Genomic DNA, 15,758 nt, shown 5'->3' with positions numbered 1-15,758 from the left:
ATGATTTAATTTGTAAATCGTGCATTGAGGTATAACTGACATACATATTGATTAATTTTTCATTCAACATCCAACAAATATTATGTTGAGCCTCTTCCATACCTCTGTTCACCTGGTCTTTTTATTTTCAATTCAGCTCTTTCTTTAAAAGTGTGACTAAGTATGATTTAACATTTCATATTTTTGAAACGTTTAAATACATAGATGAGAAAATAAATTTGAGAACCTAGCCCATTTTTCCACGGGGGAAAAGGTTACCAGAGATATAAGTATTTATGGCTTATCAAGAATAATTTTGTTTGGGCACTCTTAAAGACCAAATGGAATGCTGGGATCTCAGGCTATGGGAGAGATGTTAGGGGTAGGAGTCTTAGGTAGGTTTCTTAGGGGGGAACAGTTCTGTACATCCTGTTGTTTAGCTTTCACATATGTTATGTCTTATGTAGTACCTCCTAAGGAGCTGAAGAGAGGAAAACAGAATGAGAGAACAAAGAGCCTCTTCATGCACATACCCCCACCCATTCCTGAGATTGGGTATTCTGTATTCTTCTGCTTAGAGGAAGGGGAATTGAATTGATTAGGTAATTTGTACAAAGTGGTCGCCATCAAACAATCTTGTGATAGTCTTACTGACAAGGGCTACTTAGCTGCTTTTAAACTGCATAAATCACAATTCAAAATCTGTTGCACACAGGGAAACATTACTGTGACTCATTTTTCCTTGAAGACGGATAAGCATCAGCTCATACATTTTTAGAGAGCTCACATTTCTGTGTAGATGTGTCTGTTTTGCAATTTAAATATTTCATCTTTGAGTGACACTGAAAGGCTGCAGTATTCTAATGGCACTGGATGTGTGAGACCCCCAGATTTTGGTTAATTATGTGTAATGTTCAGAGTGCCTGGAAGTTATTTTCATGATGCCTATATTTTGAAAGATTTACAACATATCACTTTGCAGATACTCTTTCTGAGTCTTTACACATCAAAGCATTGCATTGAAGAAAAATATATACCCAAGTTTTATCTAAATTAGACCGAAGAACTATATAGACATAAATGCTACACACCTGGGACACACTTGGATGACTGTCCCAGTTAATATATTGAAATACTTCTTTAAAGGTGAGTGAAGAGATGTTGCTGTGAGTTCTACAAGCCCTCCTACTCACCACCCCAGTAACCTCTGTGCATCCCCTAGCAACCCACACACCATTCATTGATCTAGCAAATAGAGAGCAGCAGGGTACCTTCAGGACCCTACCCCAGCACTCAGGTGGGTCTATAGTCTGGTGCCTTAGGTAAATACAGCTATTAAATCTTTCTAATATCTCTTCTGCACATGGATGAAATGGAGACAGGACTGGCACGGAAGTTGGGAAATTTAAATTGGAGTCCTTGCTTAACCTCCCTGGGCCTCAGTTTCCCCCACTTATAAAATAGGTTTGGACAAGATTATATCTAATGACCCTTTGAGTTCTATTCTGGGAATCCATGATTTAGAAACATCTGAACTTTTTTCATTTTCACCTTGGAGGTTTGATATCTTGCAGAGGGAAAAGAATGGCTAATAGGAATTGGAAGAGCTTGTTCCAAAAGGCTGGCCAGGCAGTGGGATTGTCAGGAAAGAAGGCAATGGAAACAGAACAGGGAACACTGCATGAAATCCCTGCCCAACCATGCTGAGAAAACCATTTGCAATTCTGATTCTGAAACCTCTCCAAAAAATTAATGTTGGAGCTAAACAATGCCCAGCAAAGGGAAGCTAAAAGGACCGGGAAAACAGGGGGTCCCTCTATTGAAAGCAGATTAAAAAATTTCTTATTCTTATGCCTAGCAAGGCAAGGTTGCATAAGAGGTAGAGTCAAAGACTATACATTTGTGAAAGACACAGAGGGACAAACACCAACTTATTCATCAAACCTTATAAGCAGCTCTTGAAGGTTGAAAGACTGCATTTAGAGGACTCTCCCCTCTGCACCCCTGTTCGGGATATGAAAGAGGGCTGATGAATTTATGAAACTTGTCATCCACCCCCTGCAAGAAGTACTATGAGCAATTTACACCGATTCTAATAAGATAGGTGTTATTTCATGGTACCAAATCGATAACCTATGCAGGAACACTTACGTTCAGGGCACATCAGGGAAGGCAATTCTGACCTCCTTCTAATCTATATGGCCACTGTCAAAGAATGTAGGCCCAAATGATACGTAGGGATGCTTCCAAAAGGGCAATTCACTTTTATTATATTTCTCTTTTTCTTTATTTTGTATTTTTATTTTATGTGTGTAATGAACAGTCACTTCCAAAAAGAAAATTCAAACCGTTCAGAAGACTATGAAATGAAAAGTAAAATTTTCCCCTGACAAGATCCTTCTCAGAGTTATAATACCACACCAATAGGTGCCTGTCGACTTCTCCTTGTAAAAAATATGTGTATGATAGTATGCATTACAGTTTACTTAATAGAATATCTTGGGTACCTTTCTGTATCAATACATATTAATTTACTTAATTCTTTTTAGTGGTTGTATATCATTCCACTGTGAATGAGCCGTAATATATTTAACCTACTGACGAACATTTAAATTTTTCCAGCATTTGCCACATTTGTAATGTTACAATAAATATCTTGGTATCTCCCATATATCTTATACCTTGGTTCAATTGTTCATTAGGGTGCTCCTATGGAATAACTTTCTGGGGAAAGTACTGCTATATTAAATATCTCATGATACATTTTGATAAAATGACCAAATTTGTCCTCCAAGTTATGCTCTAACCAACTGTTTATTCCCTACACTAGTTCCATGCTTTTATGCATCTTCTCCCAGCTAAATAGAAAAATATTCAGTTAAATATATTCCTACTCTCCTAAGAGCACAGATGTTATGAGGATAGCAAAGTGATATAAATAAGCTTGGGGACTTGGAGAAATGCCATGTAGCGATATCTCTACTGGCCAAATAGATTACTTATGAAGAATTTTCTGATGAATTTCATTTCCACATTCCCAAACATGGTATTTAATATGAATCTTATTTATAAAATGTACTTTATTGTATACTTCATTCACAGAAAAAATATACCGTAGCAAGTATAAACACCTATGTAGAATCTTCTTTCTTTGTGGCAATGAGAGGTTAAATTGAATAGAATAATGACAGTTTTCATTTCCATTGAACTGATGATTATGGAGATCACACAATCTCCCCCTTTATTTAATCCTTCTTTGCCTAATCCTTCCCCTACCTGTATTCAGCAAAGTATAAGTGATTAATAGGGCTTATTCATTTAATTTTCTGACTGTTTTGAAGAAGTGAATTTCAATGAATGTAATGGGTTTGTTTAAATTCAAAAGCTTAGGGGTTAAGGTGTCATATATCCCAGGATAATGTGCACATTACTAAGAAATAAGACCTTATATCCAAGGAATAAATGCCTAGTTGTGATCTTTTTCAGCATTCAAGAGCAGATGGGAATGTATATGATAGAGCAGGTCTGGAGGGAGACCTAGGTGAAGGTATATGTGTGTTGGGGAGGTGGGGCAGTGATCCATATGCTTCTGAAATACAACTGCTGTTCCTGGGTATGCAAATTAATGAAAAAAAAAATGCCAGAGCTGTGATGCTGGCTGGTGGTAAGAAATAGCTCCTTTCTCTCTTTCTCCTTGGCCTGTAGTGTATGGACCCAGAGACTGTTATAAGCAGGAAGATAATCTGGATGCTCTGTACCTGCACCAGTTCTCTCTCTACTCTAACCTAGCTGCATCCTACTACAACACAGAAACATAGGCTTTTGTGTGTCTGATCAAGAAGGAGGTGTTTTTCAAGTAGGAATGTGGAGCCAAGGGTAGAAATTTTAGCTAGCTTATGGATCTGGGCATTGGTGTGCTACTCCCTGGCACTTTGGTTTTTATTACCATGGCTACACTTCCCACACCCTGAGACCATGGGCATTCACTGGCTTCATGTTGCTTTTTCATTTGAACACCATACCGCATTTTTTAAGCCCTAGTAGTCAGAGGCATTTGTTTGCAGAACCTAATTCCCATACAAAATAAATAAATAAATAAAAATCACTTCCTCTTTTGCAAGGCTGCCAATTTGTTTTCTTCAAGGGGCAATTATGTCACTGCCAAAACCACACTGATAAATAATCTCCCTGTATTTGAATTTTAAAATGAAGCCCTCCAGAGGGTTAGGCTCAGAAAGAACCAGTGGTAGCTTACTTTGCTGGACTGAAGCTCAATTTAAAATTCACATCTTAATAAAGAGAACTTCTTTCTTTCTATTTTGGACTGAAAGAGAGAAAATAATGATGAAAGGGAATTAAGACCTACCTCAGTAATTAGGGAGTCCCAATGGATTAGACTTACTAATGGAAACCCAATTAAAACACATTTTTGAGGGGTTTTGTTAGAACTTGTAAACACCCCAGAGCTAGTTCTAGAATGTAAGCTTTTTTTTATTTTAAGTTTACAATTATATTTTTGTTGCATGTTGCATACCAATTAGGAGTAGAGGAAATCAGTGTCTATTAATCAATTTTTAGGCAATGCATAGGGCCCTAGCACTTTAGACCCAGATATGGTTTCATGATTTCCTTGTAGTTTACATGTCATGGCCTATCCTTTTATTAGAGAAGCCTGTCATTAATAAAATAATCTACATTGCTTCATTTATGTCTGCAGATTTGAAAATGCTGTACTTAGTAAGTTCACAGCCTCACTGCCAACAGGCAGGCACCTTCCAGGTTGAGAGGGTATAGCCATCTGGAATAGCATAGAAGAGGGTGAGGAAAGCTTTTTCAATTTGCAAAGAAAGAAATTACTACATAAAAGGAGCATTATGGGATCAAAAAAAATGAATTCCCTATCTACCCACCTGCTAGCCTTGATCTGGAAATAATTCAGTCCCTTGGTTATTTTCAAGGAGCTTTGGGAAGGAAACTGATTTTCTAAGTCTCCACTGCTACAGAGATTGCTGCAGTGGTTATCATCGCCCCAACCCCGACCCCCCCCCTCCGCCCCAGCCCCTGGATTCCTATAGGCTGTCCTGTGGTTCAACTAACTCTGACTCACCCATATGTGCTGCTGAGAAGCACCTTGATGTCCTCACTGCCGAGAAGCCTAGCAAGAGGGTTGGAGAGCCATGGACACGAGATGAAATGGCTTCCTTGGGCTTGTTGCAGGTGTTAACACTCTTGGTTTTATCTCAGGTATAAGTCAGAAGACTGGAATGGTAAAGTTTATGCATTTTTAATGCACTGCACTATCAGTCTGAGAATATAACAAGAAGAGCCTTTTATTAAATATACTCATAGGGAGAAGTCTTTCTGGGGGGGTCTTCATGGCCCCAAAGCAATGAACATTCAACTCAGTGATTAATCAGCCAAGCTGGTTGTCTTAGTTGAGTTTCCCCCAGAAGCAGACCTCAAGACAAGTATCCAAGTGCAAACAGCTTATCTGGGAGGTGATTCCTAAGAATACTGTTAGGTGACTGGGGAAGCAAGATGGGGAAGATAAGGAAAGCAATGAAGGGTGAATTTTCCAGCAAGATACCATGTGGAATCCTGAGGGAAACTTCGAAAGATAACGTGGAACAGGAGTTTGCACACTACAGCCTGAGCCAAATCCAGCTTGGTTTTATATAGCCCATGAGCTAAGAATGGCTTTTATGTTTTTTAATTTTTTTTTAATTTTTTTTTTATTTATGATAGTCACAGAGAGAGCGAGAGAGAGACAGAGACACAGGCAGAGGGAGAAGCAGGCTCCATGCACCGGGAGCCCGTTGTGGGATTCGATCCCGGGTCTCCAAGATCGCGCCCTGGGCCAAAGGCAGGCGCCAAACCGCTGCGCCACCCAGGGGTCCCTATGTTTTTTAATAGTCAAAATCAAAAGACTAATATTTTATGTCATATAAAAATTATATGAAATTCAAATTTCAGTGTCCATAAATAAAATTTTTTTGGAACATAGTCACACTCATTCGTGAATTGTTTATGGTTGCTTTCACTCTGCAACAGCACAACTGAAGAACTGCAACACAGACCATGTAGCTGCAGAATCTAAAATATTTGCTCTCTGGCCCTTTGCAGAAATAGTTTGCTACCTATGATGTAGACAAGAACTTCAGGGTTATCCTATCTGGGAAGCTTGAGAGCTGGTGTCCTTGTCCACTTGCCATCCATCAGTGCATGACTGCTCCTGGAGGGCTTTAATCTTCCAGTGCTTATATAGCCTGCCCTACAGAATATCCAGGTATTCTGAATTCTCAACTCCAGATGACATACTTTCATATTTTTCCTAATTAAACATGAAAATACACCTTTTGTAAATTCCAAGAAAACTCAGTTCTATTCTGATCCCAATAGCACAGAATGAATTAAATGTTCCATCCTATGTTCCAGTCATGGGTTAAATTAAGCAGTTATACAGAAGAGCCTTAGATTCAAAACATGCTACCTCTGTGGACCATGGCTGGTGGTATGAAGTATGTTTTTTCAGTTGATACCAGTCCATGATAATGAGTAAGCTGGAGCTGAGAATGTCCTCTTCTTCCATATAACTTCACCAAGTAGATAGTTATTTCGGTTAGAATGATCTCAAGACCTAAGTGGAGGTTACATTTTTAATTCTATAATTTAACAATATTTTGCTTGTAAATAGCTGAAATTGAAACAAGAGACAGAAGCATTGTCCAAGTAATTATAAGGCAAAAATTAGCATTTGCCAAGGTAAAACTTGTTCTGGTACCAGATTATAAATGCCACTTGTTCTCAAGACTGTATATCCTCTGCATAGGTGCTTTTTAAATGAAGTCTATACATAGCTAATTTTGTATAGCCTTATGCTGATTTACTTAGATGGTCAAATACCACCAAACTCTTTATCTCTTTAAAAGTGACAATACCAGCACAACTTAAAATCCAAAATGAATAATTCAAAAAAGATTAAATTGAAAACAAAATCAACTTCTTATTCAGAAACAATTCTAGGTTCATCGCTAGTCACTAAAACTAAGCACAGTTGTTTCCTCAAATAAAATTGTTAAAGCCTCTGAAGTTTTCAATATTGTTATCTCCTAACGTACCGGTATACTGTTAAAGAGAAAAACATCTATTTGTCCAAGCCCAGGTTCAAAGGTAGAACACACTGTACACTTCAGTGATGTACATGACCCTCTTATTTCATACTGTACATACTAGAAAACTCCTAGATTAAGTGCTGCCAAATTTCACCATGTCTGCATAAACTTCCCCCTGCTAAACTGTAGGTTAACCTTTCTGTCTTGGGGTTCTCCCACTGACAGACAAGCCTCCTGTACAAAGCTATCTCAGTTTTCCTGTTTTAGGTGAAGGGTGGTTGGTGATAGTAGGATAGGAAAGCACCAATCTTATCTACAGTGGCCTGGTTTTATTTTTCTGGCTTGCTTTATCTATTTTTCCAAGGCTAGAAGGCACTTTTATTCCCATTATTTAGGTGGTCTCCCAAATTCCATTCATTCATTCATTCATTCATTCATTTATTCATTTGATAAATCTTTGAGTTTCAACAAAATGTCAAGCAATATCTCCTCACTTCCCCCTTCTACCTCACCCCCAACTACCACAGAAACCCCTTTGACTAATCTCAGGTAAAGCAGATAGGAGGATAGAGGAATGTAAGCCCTATGCTGGGCTAGAGTCTTCCGTATTACCATAGCCACCAAAACCACATGCAATCTCTACAAGTTTAGATGGTACAGCAGCGATCTGAGGATTGACTCCAGGATCGAGAAATTCTGGGTTGAATCCTCTGAAAGAGCTCTTCAGGAAACCAAAGTGATTTTACCAGCAAGGTTTACCTTCTGGACCCTGAAGGCCACTAGGCAGCTGAGTAGGTTTGGCTGCCTAAAGAAATAAGTTACTAAGCATTGCAGGGGGTGGGAGTTCCAGCTGAGATTTAGGCAGTATAGCTTTGTGGTTAACAAGATAGCTCTGGAAATGGATGACAACTGCAGTTCAGCTCTATGCCTATAAAATCAGTTTTGTGATCAATATTAGGAGAATATTATCTATGTCCTCCATGAGGCCAAGGAGTGTGGTATATGGCCATAAAAATATCAGTTCCTATTTCCTCTCTTCTTTAAATCATACCTAAATGTTTCTCTTAAGGTTCCAACCTTAGGTTAGTGGATTTGTAAAAAGTTTATCTATTCTTAGTGTACCGGTATTATGCCTTTTCCTCTTCTGTTGAATCTTTTTTTTTTTTAACAATAACTAGCCCCTTATTGCCATAAACTTGGAAGGAGTCCATTCTACCATGCATCAAATCATATATGCTTCAGAATATTAAAATATTAGATTATATTTTTATTGCTTTTAATTATAAATACTCCTTGGGTTGTTATATTGCGGAAGTAGCAAACACCTGGTAAGCACACTCTAATCCCTTCTTCCTGCAGGGTGGCATTGCTAATCAGACACAGCCCTCTGAATACAGCTTCAAAACATTTCTCAACACAAAGTTCAGGAAACCTCTATCAAGATGAAGTCTATTTGCCATTCGTGGTATATTAGGCTATGAATCCTCTTCTTAGGGGTTAATATCAAGAAAATTACTTTGGAGATAGGTTTGAGCCAGTTTTTAATTTGGAAGGGATGAAAAGAAAGAAATAGAAGAGCAAATAGAGCATTGCTCATATAAAGCAATGTTTTTCCGAGGAGAATGCTTATTGGATTTAATTTCCATTATGGCAGATGGATTCTAACGTTTAAACAGAATCTCTTGGGTTTGAAGAGACCTCTCGTGGGTCATTTAGCTCATATCTCAGCACTACCACAAGATAGATCTCATTATTTTTCTTAAATCCTGTCTTAAAAATGAATGGGTGTCTAATGAGTCTTTAAATTGTGATTTTACTATCTCCTCTGGATGCAAGTGCCATAACTTCTGTATTCTAATAGTTTCATAGCTTCTGTATTTTAATAGCTACCAATTATTCTCTAATATTTATTTTAAAATTTCCCATAAGTCCTTTGCTGCATCCTTTATGCTCACTCTGCCTTTAACCTTTCAAACTAATCCAGCGGGCAGTCATAGCTGGAAGGCACTGAATAAGAAACATGAAGCATGGATGTTATGGATAGACTGGTCACTCTAACCCCCTCGGACTTAACAGCAATTCCTAACCAGTTCTTGTTTTGAACCCCATCTCCCCTAACTCCAGAAGCTTGGAGGATGCTTGGCAATCGGTATCTGCCCTTTTGGATTTCATACTGTTACTTTGGATCTTGGCTTTTCTCGCTTGGTTCTCCATTTTTTTTGTACCCTGGGCTGCTTCAGCCAGAAATCACTATAGTGTTTCTCCTGACTATTCAACCCAGATACTCATATAGAGGTAATTTAGACAAACTCTTCTAGAGCCTTCTTTAGAATGTTGGTATTCAGGCATGATTATGTCTAGACTGTGCATACCCAGGTCTACTAATTAGGGTCCTTATAACCATAGATGGAGTGGGAAGTTATCTTTGTGGTATGATTTGAGTGGGTAGCCTCTATAATCAGAAATACTTCCTACTCAGGAGAAGTGCTGGAAATTCAATCACTGGAGAGCTTTTCTCTTGATTACTTGTAATGCAATCCAAGATTCTCTTTTAAAATGCTGATGAACTAGCAGGGTTAACTCATTAGGTCAAAAACTCTTTAGTATGAATTAGATATTTTTAGCCCACTTCCTTCCCAAGTAGTGATAGTTGAGCATAAGTAGTATAATGGAGTCCTTAGAAGAAGCAATGCTGAAAGGGAAGAAAAGACAGCAAAGTCATTTTGGAAAAGCACTGAAGGAAAATTTTGCCTACTTTTCCATGTGGTCATGGGCTAACCTGAATCAACTCTCACACCCGTACAAGTAAGACTTTTTTCATTGTGTTTCCTTAAGGCTAGGTTCCAAATCAATATTTCTTCTACTTAGCAAGTGTTCTTTATTCATTAATCCTACCTTTGGCTGCTTGAGACTTCAAAGATTATCTTCATGCCGTCTTATTACCAGGACCTGGGAGGCCTTTCTTCTTTTTCACTGTCCATCAAATCTCAGCTTCCCCTCAAGGCCAAGATCATTACATACCCTCCATAAAGCCTTCTGTGAGACTTCAAAGCTGACATATCTCTACTCTCAATTTTTTTTTAGCAAAAATTCCTCTAGGGAATGAAAATGAAGAGGAAGCTGTGTTCATTGAGTACCCACTATGTGCCAGGCACTATACTAAGCATGTTTTAGAAGGTACCTCATTTTAACATTCACAATAATCACAGCAAACAAGTGTTATTATCTCCATTATATAATGGGAAACTAAAATGAGAAAGGATCTGTAACATTCCAGAATTTAGGAAACTAAGTCCCAAATCCCTATCATTTCTCTGCCTGTAGTTTCCATGAGAAGTTAGCATACATAGCTTTGTAATGATATTTTTATGTGTGAGGAAATCACTATGTAACATTATTAATGCTCTCTTTTACTTAAAAATTTTTGAAGTATTTAAAAAGAGAAAGATTAAGTACAATTAAGCTGAAGATTATGGAAATTCAAAGGAGAAATACACAGGGATTGCTATAGCAATTTCCTGTATTTTATGCTAAAATAGTGCCCATCTTTCTGATTGCAGCTTCCACAAATGTTATAGGTGTGTCAGTATATTGGCTCCCTACAGCCTTCAAGACAGCTCAGGGCAGCCTAGAGGAGCTAAATACCTCTAGCCATTTGCTGGCCATGGCATTCTCCTCTTGCTTGTCTCAGAATGTCACAAATATTATTATAATTTTTTATGTGTAATATAATATAGTAACAGTAGAAAATCATCCTTCCGAAGAACTATTCTTATAAAGAAAGCTTTCAGAGTAGTATCTCCTTACTTGTGGCCATGCATAACTTTAACTGACAAATGAGACTCAAGGCAAGTGATGTTAGTTATATGGCCACCTAGTTTTCTTGTAATTTTGGAGCACAAGGCTTTGTACTACAGGGGAAGTAAAATGAAAATGGAAAACAAAAAGATCTGTTCAGGTTAAAGGAAATAGAGATATGTCTGGAAAATTGCCCTGTACCTAACTGGGAAAGTGAAGGAGAAAGATGTTATGTCTTGTGTTCTAAAGTAAGCCATTAGATTACAGCAATCTGCAAGAGTCTAATTCCAAAACAATGAAAATTAAAAAAAAAAAAACTGTCCAGCTAGAGTTCGACAGTTTTTTAGTATCTAGAGGCTTGAAAGGTCTGTGGGTGAGATGAAGCAAACTTTTCCTGAGAAAAGCATGGAAATAATTTATTAAGGAATTATTGGTGACAAGTAGCTTTAATTCAGCATTGTGCCACTTTGCCAAAGTGTTTATTGTATTTTTTACTAGTCACTCCAACTTTCCTTTTTTTAAAAAAGACTTTATTTATTCATAGAGACACACAGAGAGAGAGGGAGGCAGAGACACAGGCAGAGGGAGAAGCAGGCCCCATGCAGGGAGCCTGACGTGGGACTCGATCCAGGGTCTCCAGGATCACGCCCTGGGCTGCAGGCGGCGCTAAACCGCTGCACCACCGGGGCTGCCCTCCAACTTTCCTTTTATTAGTATTGGCATATTTGCATAAAAGTATATATTTTTTACTTTTAATTTATCTATATCATTATATTTGAAGTGAGTCTTTTGTTGACCCAATTGGTCTTTTAACTTTTTAAATCCATTCTGAAAATCTCTTAATTTTACATTTAATATAATTATTGAGGTTTGGATTTAGGCTATTTTATTGTTTGTTTTGTGGTTGTTCCCTCTGTTTTATTTCTCTGTTTCTCCTTTTCTTCCTCCTTTTTGATTATTTGAACATGTTTCAATATTTTGTTTTATTTTTTCTGTTGTTTTTAACTCTTTATATAGTATTTTTAATGTTCTATAGATTATAAGATACGTACTCAACTTTTCAGTCTACTCAGAATCAATATTTCACTCTTTTCTTTTAAAAACTTTATTGATTTATTTGAGAGAGAGAGAAAGCACAAACAGGGTAGGGGTGGGGGCAGAGGGAGAGAGAGAAGCAGACTCCCTGCTGAGCAGGGAGCCCCACATGGGGCTTGATCCCAGGACCCTGAGATCATGACCTGAGCCAAAGGCAGATGTTTAACCAACTGAGCCATCCAGGCACCCCAATATTTTACTATTTTAAGTGGAAAAATATTAGCGCCATATAGGTACCTTTATATTGGTACCTTATATTGTACTTGCCTTTTTTGTAGCATATCTACATATATCAAAAACTTCATTTTTCTTCAGAAAAATAAGAAAAGCTTCATCAAAAATACATCAGAAAATGTGATAAATTTTGCTTCCAGATACCAAATATATTTTAAAGAACTCAACAGGAGAGAAGATATTCTGTTTACCCAGATATCTACCATTTTGTTGTTCTTCTTTCATTTCTAATGTTCCAGGTTTCTTTCTGTCTGAAGGAACTTCTTTTAGCAATTCTTTCAAAAAAGTTTTGCTGGCGAGGGACTTTCAGTTTCCAGTTCCACATGTAAGAAGCTTGGAAGCCACCACTCCATTCTAACAAGTGAAAAGCTGAACAGACTGAAAAAAAAAATCAACTTTTCTTGGATCCATAAGAGAAGGAAGGACACAGGGCAAGCCACTGCCCCCAAGATGGGAGACAGGTAAATAAAGGGATTTGCAGCTTACTGGAGCAGAGACTCACTAGCAGAAGCCATTATAGAAACCAGTGCCATGGTAGGGAAATCTTAATTGTAATTGACAAATTGCTAGAGGCTTAGTGTTGAAAACTATGAGTATTAAAAACCCTAGGGGGACCCACTCATAGGGGAACCCCTACAGTATTATGAGATTTACCTCCAGAAGCTCAACCAGGTTCCCACAGTAAATACCAGAGAAAAATCCCCTCAGGCTTCCAGTAGGGGAAGGGGAAAAGGAACCATTTTGAAATATGCTAGAACACTGTTCTTAACAAGATCTGTCCCCAGAGGAAACTAGTTAACTAGAGCCTGACCTGCTAGGGGTATTTTCAGACCTTAACTGACTGTGAGAAGTGAAATACCCAACCCCAGCAAACTCTAACCATCCTGTCCTACCCAAGAGGGGAGAAAAAAAACTGAGAAACACTTGTAAAGTGCATAGTCCAGAGGCATAGGCTCACCAAAAGACTGACCTAATCATAGGATTATAGAATGCTTTCCCTTTCCCCACACCTCACTACCACATTACCAAAGGCCTATTTATAGTAGTTCTTTTACCTGTTACATCATATCTGGCTATCAAAAATAAAAAATAAAAAAACCCTTACAAGGTATACCAAAAGCCAACACTAACAATTCAAAGAGACATAGCAAGCATCAGAGCCACACATGACAGAGATTTTGGAATTATCAGACTGAGATTTTAAAACAACTGTGATTAATATATTAAGGGCTGTAATGGATAAGGTAGATAGCATGTAAGAACAGATGGGCATTGTAAGCAAAGAAATGGAAATCCTAAAAGAGAACCAAAAATAAATGTAAGATATAAAAGACACTGTTAGAGAAATGAAGAATGCCTTTGATGGGCCTATTAGTAGACCCAACTGAGGAAAAAAAATCTGTGAGCCAGGGGATGTATCAATAGAATGCTTGAAAACCAAAAATCAAAGAGAATGAAGACTAAAAACAGAACAGAATATCTAGGGAATGTGAGACAACTACAAAAAATGTAACATACCAGTAATGGTAATGTCAGAAAAAGAAAAGAACGGAAGAAATATTTGAAACAATTTGATTTAGAAGTTTTCAAATTTAAATTCAGACATCAAACCATAGATCTGAGAAGCTGAGAGAACATCAAGCATGATAAATATTAAAAAAATCCATAACCAACCCAAACAAAAAACATCCTACAACCTGGCATATCATTTTCAAATTGCAAAAAAATATCAAAGATGAAGAAAAGTCCTGGAGAAGCCAGAGAAAACACCTTACCTACAGAGGAACAGAGTTAAGAATTACATCCAACTTCTCAGAAGTCATGCAAGCAAGAAGAGAGTGGAGTAAAATATTTAAAATCCTGAGAGAAAGAAAAACATCAATCTAGAGTTTTATGCCCTGTAAATTTATCTTTCAAAAGTGAAGGAGACAGACTTTCTCAGACAAACAAAAATTGAGGGAATGTGTTGCCAGTAGACCTACCTTGTAAGAAATGTTAAAGAAGTTCTTTGAAAGAGGGAAAATAACATAGGTCAGAAACGCAGATCTATGTAAGGATGGGAAGAGCATCAAAGAAAGAATAAGTGAAAAAATATTTTTTTAATTTTTCTTATTCTTAATCTAACATAACAGTTTGTTCAATATAATAACAGTAGCAATATATTCAATTGTGTATGCTTATGTGTATGTATGCATATATATGACTCTATATATATGCATATATATATATATATAAATGACAGCAATACTACAAGGTATGGGAGGAAGGAGTTAGAATTATTTTGTTATTATAAGGTACTTACACTAGCAGTGTAGTGGTACAGTGTTATATTAAAGAGGAATTGGATTAAATGTAAATACATATTGCAAACTCTAGAGCAACCACTAAGAAAAGTTTTTTTTAAAAGAAGTATAACATATGCTAAGAAAGGAGAGAATCATATAAAATGCTCAACAAAAACCACAAACCACAGAAAAGGAGTGGAAGACAATCAGAGGAACAATGGCAACAAATAGAGAACAGTAATGCATATGATAAACATTAACTATATCAATAATCATTTTAAATTTGATGGTCTAAATGTACCAATTTACCGAGACATAAGAGTGGATAAAAAAACATGATAACTATATGTTTTCTACATGAAACCCACTTTAAATATAAAGACATATAGATTAAAAAGTGAATGGTGTACTGTTTTCTTAATGTCTTTTTTTCTTTTTTTTCTTAATTTCTTTCTGATACTTCATTATTAGTGTATAGAAATGCAACAGATTTCTATATATTAATTTTGTATTCTGAAATTTTACCAAATTCATTTATTTGGTCTAATAAAACAATCCCATTTACAGTTGTACCAAAAGTAATAAAATACCTAGGGATAAATTTGATCAAGGAAGTGAAAGACCTGCACTCTGAAAACTTAAAAAACACTGAAGAAGGAAATTAAAGATGATGCAAACAAATGGAAAGATAAACCATGCTCATGGATTGGAAAAAATTAATATTGTTAAAATATCCATACAACCCAAAGTAATCTACAGATTCAATACAATCCCTATACTAATAGTGTTTTTCACAGAAATAGGACAGATAATCCTTAAATTTATATGGAACCACAAAAAAACCTGAGTTACCAAAGCAATAATGAGAAAGAAGAACAAATCTAGAGGCATCACTGTCTCAAATTTCAAGATATATTACAAAGCTGTAATTTAAAAAATGGTATTGACACAAAGTAGACACAAAGATCAATGGAACAGAATATAGAGGCCAGAAAAAAGAATAGACCAGAAATAAACCCATACTTTTATGGTCAATTAATGACAAAGGATGCAGGAATATACAATGGGAAAAAGACATTCTCCTCAGTAAATGGTATTGATAAAATTTGACAGCTACATGCAAAAGAATAAAATTGGGCCACTTTCTTCCACCATACACAAGGATAAACTCAAAATGGATTAAAAACCTAAGTATGAAACCTGAAACCACAAAACTCCTAAAAGAAAATATAGGCAATAATCGCTTTGACACTGG

At 36.8% G+C, this 15,758-nt stretch overlaps 1 protein-coding gene across 4 annotated transcripts in view; it reads left to right on the top strand.

Annotated features, from left to right (window-relative positions):
• Nucleotides 1–15,758, top strand: part of LOC119868428 (ferritin light chain-like) — a 109,132-nt gene that overhangs the window by 29,985 nt on the left and 63,389 nt on the right. For 2 of the 4 annotated variants that reach the window (XR_005386245.1, XR_005386244.1), the window contains one exon: nucleotides 12,458–12,679. The exons of the other annotated variants lie outside the window; for them this stretch is intronic. The gene's annotated coding sequence lies outside the window, so the exon portion shown is untranslated. The remainder of the gene's footprint in view (nucleotides 1–12,457; nucleotides 12,680–15,758) is intronic. 4 annotated transcript variants of the gene reach the window in all.

Source organism: Canis lupus, chromosome X (assembly GCF_011100685.1).
Source record: "Canis lupus familiaris isolate Mischka breed German Shepherd chromosome X, alternate assembly UU_Cfam_GSD_1.0, whole genome shotgun sequence".
NCBI lineage: Eukaryota > Metazoa > Chordata > Mammalia > Carnivora > Canidae > Canis > Canis lupus.
Note: the sequence above shows the minus strand (reverse complement) of the source record. Positions and strands in the feature narration are given on the sequence as shown.